The sequence below is a fragment of the Lonchura striata genome, chromosome 4 (assembly GCF_050655825.1).
Source record: "Lonchura striata isolate lonStrDom1 chromosome 4, ASM5065582v1, whole genome shotgun sequence".
In the NCBI taxonomy this organism is placed as follows: Eukaryota; Metazoa; Chordata; class Aves; order Passeriformes; family Estrildidae; genus Lonchura; species Lonchura striata.
In genome coordinates, this window is record NC_140706.1 from 23,887,501 (window position 1) to 23,893,702 (window position 6,202).

A 6,202-nucleotide genomic window follows, 5' to 3' on the forward strand; every position below is an offset into this window, starting at 1 on the left:
CGGGGCTGCGCCGGAGGCTCTCGGCACCGGGTCCCGCGGGGCCCTTCCAGCGCCCACCACCGGGCGCGACACGCCGCTGGGGTCGGGGCTCAGCCCCGCGGAGCTCCCGTCCAGGCCCTGGCGGCCCGGGGATCGTCCGTGTTTTGGGAGCCGAACGTCCGAGAGCTGCCCCCGAGCTGCCAAAGGGCTCAGCGGGCGAGCAAAGGCAACTGGCAGCGCAGTCACCCAGCTCCGAGCTCTCACCATCTTAATTTTATCCTCTTTTCAAAACATAGACAGTAGACATCACCTCCTGAAGAATCTGCACAAAATTTAGGGTAAAGAAGCCAATTTTCCTGCCTGGTCTATTCCCTTCCCTAGATATTCACCGGAGAGATCTTAACTTGTTTTTCAGCCTAGTTTAATGAGCAACACGTAGAGAACCTAAAAGGGCCATCAGAGGAGGAAAAAGCTTTCAGATGAAACCAAACGAGAAATGTATGCAGTTTATCTGACACAGCAGCATTCATTGCTAGTCTGAGTGTGTCCTTCTCATCTCTATGGTGCCATGCTCTCTTTGCAGGGCTTTTGTACGGGAAATCAGGAAAATGGAGGCATCTCCCTGTGCAAGAGCTGCAGGAAGCAAAGGCTGTCAGAAGGCACTTGGATGAGGTTTTCAGAAATGACAATAGTAAGAGAGTAACTGTCTTACAAAAAAAATCTTGCTCTATCACAATAGAAAATAAGGCCTGCTGGTACTGTGTGAAGGTGCAGTATTTAGAACAAACAAACCATTATTCAATTTAGCATTTAAAACACATTTAAAAGCATTCTATCATCATATTAAATACTCATTAGTTAAGCCTACTCTAGAGGCACAAAAATATCTGTTCATTTTTACCGGCTGCTTTTCCTCTATGAAGGCTTTACTGAGCTTTGCGTAACTTCCTGATTTCACCCTCCAGGCACTCCATTAGTGTGTAGTGTTCAGTGTCTCTGGAACCATGCTTTGTGCTGTTCCTACAGCCTAATTTCTTAGCAGGGAAGCCCCCAGCTTTGCTGTCCTGATGGTGCAGGCTGTGCTCTGTGACTCCGGGTTACAGATACTGTAAGGAGACACCCAGGTTGTCTGTAAATGGCCACATTTCACTCCTGCTAATTTAGTCTTCTCAGAGAGCTTTAAAACTTCTCATTCAAATTCCTTTTTTTTAGTGGCATCTTTAATGGCATTGTACTGTGTAGACAGACACACCCTTAGTCAGGAGAGCAATCTTCAAGACCCTGATCCATGTTTCAGAGGGAGAGAGAAACACTAGCAGCTTTCCCTCTGTGGCCCTAACATGTGTTACCCTCCACAAAATCTGCCAAAGTGCCTAAAGGATACAGATGACTGCATTTTCTCCACTGGTATACAAATCTGTTTACCAGCATTTCATGACTTCCCCTGTGTTTATGTGCACCTCCTGGGTAATCACTACTGACAATTACAGACTAGGCACCTCCTCACCCTCATTTCCCAAAAAGCAGGGTCTGGTGGTGGAGCACAGAACATTCTGGTTCAGCAGCACCAGCACATTCCTCTAGTTTCACCTCAGGCTCTTTTCAGGGGCTCCACCAGAAGTAGTTAAAGCTGATAATCTAGTCATTGGTCTTCTGTAGCAGCTCTCTTGCAGAGACAGATGGTACTTAATATACTGCATAGTCCTTTATTTCCAGACTAATATTCACTTAAACATCCAGGAAACAAGCAAAATATTTTGTATTCAATCATTAGCATATACCAAAAATAAATGGAAAAGGTGAACCATGCATTTTTTAAATTAAAATATCTGTCTTTCCTACCTTCCCCATCCATAGCATTTGTCTCAGCCACTTTCAGCAATATGTTATAGACAGATATTTTGGCTGTAACTATGCAAATATTTGGAATGTACAACTGAAATACCCTACATTTCTTTCCAAATTTGCCATATTACATTAAGTCTGTTACTGCTGGAGCAGACTACAAATCTATCAAACTTAATAACATTCTGTTTGGACCCTAAATCTTGGTAAACCATGCAGAAAGTTTTTTATTGAAAACAAGCAACTGAAATGGCCCATTAGGACTGTTAGCCCAGAACCCTGCCTTGCCAGATTCATTGCTTACAGTCAGGAGCAGAGGTATAATGCAATTATGTGGCTGTGTATCCTGTGGCATCTCAGGAAAATATATCTGATCATAAGCCTGTTTTTCTCTGGTAAAAAGAGCTTGTGGACAGCTTGATGGCAGAATATGGCTGGTCTTTGTGTGTGGCGATAGCCAGACTGATTGCAAGAATTAAAGATGAAATACTGCAATTACCTGTGATTTTATTTAGTTTTGAGTAACATCTGGATTAATTTTTATATCTAAGGGGGGTTGTATATTTGCCCAGACCTATTTAATTTGTACAGTGCTCATTGGTAGATTTTTGGCCCTTTCCAATGGATGGATGCTATTTTGGGGGAAAATATGTATCTGGGACTGCTCCTTATAAGTAGTCCTGGCAGAGTATATAGGCTGGGTTTGTATATTTTATCCTTATACCCATAAAAAAGACCCAGGCCAATTTTATTTACTTATGTTGACAGCTATTTTGTCGTAGTGTATTTTATATTTTTATATTATGTATTTATATAGCTGAAATATTTTTATATTATATATTTTTATAGCTGAATAATGAAGTAATTTCTTATTATCTGATTGTTTAATTTTGAGGGAATCTTTAGGTAAAGGTGTTGGACCAAGTGATTTCCTGCCATGCAGTTAAACACTCAGGAGGAACTCATTCTGACAGAATCAGAGTTTAGAGTATGAAAATTTTTCATTTGCTTATAGCTTTTGTAAAAAAAAATCTGGCAGCAGAAACATCTTTAATACAGCAATTATTAGCTTATTAAGAGCAATTTTGATCTTGAACAAGAATTTCCTTTGTGCTGGGAAATTTCTTTGGAAACCAACAGGAACTGCATAGAATTGATAGTGCTGATTTTCCCAGTTAGAATGTTCCATCTGTAAAGCCACTCTGAGCTTCATGGATGGTATGGACATGGAAAAAAAGGATCAGAATACAGCATTTCTGTTATCTCTACAGCTTCTTACTGCTAGTAATGGGCAAGAGCCCTGTTTGCTCAGGGTAAGTCAGAAGGTGCCTGTGTACCAGTGTCTCTGACAACTCCCACAGGATAGGTCATCTGTACTGCTAAATTTAAAGGGGCTAGGCAGTATGACTGACTCCAAATGACCAAACAGCATTTGTCCACACTGTTTTTTGTCTCCTTTACAGACTCTCTTTAAAGAAAATTTATGGAAGTAATCTAAAGCAGAACAAGGACTGAAAGAGGAGATGGTAGTGTGGTCAGTCTATCACAACTGCTCAAATTCACTTTATGAATATTTTTTATTAAACAGCTTAAATGCTCACTGCATCATCCTGAGTACCCTGGATTTCTGGTGCAATGAGAGATGATGCTGTGGATGCAGCACATGAATTTTCTAAAATTTGCATTTATACTTTCTATGCTGGTCCAAGGTGCACACAGTTTCTTCAGCATGACCTCATCTAGTGACTGCTGGATGGCTCCATGGGATGGATTGCAGAGAGAGGCCAGGAGTCCAAACTTCCTGAAATAGATAGGAAAAGTATGCTTGCAGATAGGCTTTTGAATTAAGGCTGCCATCACATTTTGTAAGGGTATCGTTCAGCAGCCTTATAAGAGTTAGTAGACTAGGGCACAGGGTTTCTGTCTTTCACACTTAATGATTTACAATTGAACCTCCTCATACATGGGTTCTTGTGGTAGTTTAAACCATAACCCAAACTCTATTTCATCTAGAAAAATATTTGTCTTTTCTAGTTGCTCTTACTTTTAGATTGACAAACACAGTGAATTGTGTGGAAACTTGTTACCTAGACAAATATTTACAAGGAACAAGTAGAAAACCACTGAGTTGATTTTTGCTCCTGGTTTCAAAACCAGTAGACAGTCTTATCAAAGATTAAACCCAAGTAAACTGTTTGGTATTAGCCTTAGGAATTTTATTCTTCATAAAATAAAGCTCTACTTTGATACCAGGTGTTAATGCCTTTACTAAAATTGATCTCAGCTGATACCATTACTGAAAAAGGTTTCAGCAACTGATAGAAATTAAAACACTGTCTTTATTAATGTATAACATATACATATGGTAGACATAATTTAAAGTATTTCTCAAGCTAGTTGGCTTGATATTCAGTATTCAAATAGGAAAGAAAAACTATTCACACTGGTCTCCAGAGCAGAGCAAAATCAGATGACTAGTGACTGAGCAAGCTAGGTTCATGAAAACAATCTTTTAATATTATGGGTTGAATATAAAGAATGCACAGAACAGATCAAATCCAGAATGCAATACTGTATTTCTATTCACTGGATATCAATGTGCCCCTTTTATTGGTCTTGCAGAATCTGAGGAAGTCGTGATTAGATGGCATGAGTGTTCCATTCTCAAAAGAATAGATAAATTGCATGAAAGTTCTCTTATGACTGCAAGAAGAAATTCCCCCCACACTATTTCTGGTTCCTAGTAAACTGGTGTTCTTTGAGAAATACCATTCCTACAAGATATCATGCAATTCTACATCTGCAGATGCCAGAAATACTGGGATGCCAACACCACTGAAAAAGTCCTTCAATATATAAAATTCATCTCCTAACTATCTTTCTTGTAATAAATATTATTCACTATTCATTTCTAGTGACCTTTTTAGCAGTGTTAGATTGTTATATACTTTAAACAAGAAGAATCTTAGTGTGAGGCTCTCCAGTGAAATTTTATGAGATAATCATACAATAAATGATGAATGTACTATTTGCAGTCATCACTGTTCTGTTTAATTGCTTTTGTAATCACTACCTCTAAAGGCCTCAAATGAGGCTATTGAGACTTTGTTGAATGTTGCACTTGCTCAGATTAAAGGAAATTTTGGTGTTTTCTCTTTTGTTCCTGGGCTTTTTCTAAGGCCCTGGCTGAAGTAGGTGGGGTCATATCAACCAAGGTAAGTGCACCTATTAGTGCTTACTGAAAAAGTACAAATGTACAGGTCTGCTTAGTTTTCAAAAACAATGAGTAGACATAATCCGGTTTCTGGATAATTAGACATCTGGATCACCATAAACAACCTTACTTGAAAGGAATGGTAGGAGTTTAATTTTTCAGTACACATAGCATACAAACTGTCAGATCATAATGTTTTAAATCTTCATTAAACTGAACTCTGAGAAAACTGCAGAAACAAGAAATTCACCCATATTCATCACCCATTTACAGTGTAAGATTTCTTATTAACTCCAGAATAACAAAATGTATTTCAAAACCAAGGTTACCACTGATTTGCTGTGTTACTGAGGTTCATCCACTGGAGTTTAGTGAGAGGAAGACTTGGTTTGTCTGATATGATGTCATTACCACAACAGAATCAATTCTGAGGTTTTCCTGCACTGACAGGGACACAATGAAAACAGATCTGTCTTCTGGCCCTGCTCTCTCTTTTTGAGCAAGATGTGGCATCTTCAGAAGAGATGTGAAAACCCAGCTTATTCTTTTGGTATAAGATGATATATTTGACCACTATAACCATGCCTTTCACTTTACCTGCTATTTGGTTCTCTACTCTTATTTTTATTAGTTTTATAGTATCTCATCTCTTCTCTAGACCATTCACTAGTACACAGGATATCACCCTGACAGGAGGACATAAAAGATATTTCTGTCTTCATGATAGTCATGTATTTGACCACGTAGAGAGGACAACAATCTATTTATTTTCTTACGCTGACTTTTTTCATGTGTAAAAGGCAATTTTAAATTATATTCTAATTAAGGGTAAAAACATTTTAGGAATAGAAATGTACTAACCGGATAATTCACTCATAATTTTAACATTATTCAAAAGTCACAGTTAAATCCCCAAATTCTTAATTATATTCTTTTTTTACTCATCTAAGTAAAAAAGTAAGTAAATTTTACTTCTGGATTATTAATTTCCAGTTCTATTGCTACATGATAAATCCTCTGATAAGCATATGTAAAGTCAAGACAAATAAATATTTGCTTGACGCAAGTTTTATTTTGTTGCATGAGCTGATGCTCACAGGTGAAAATAATTAGATTTTATGGTTTATGCTTGAGTCACCTCTGGTATAAAACTGTTGTAAAATA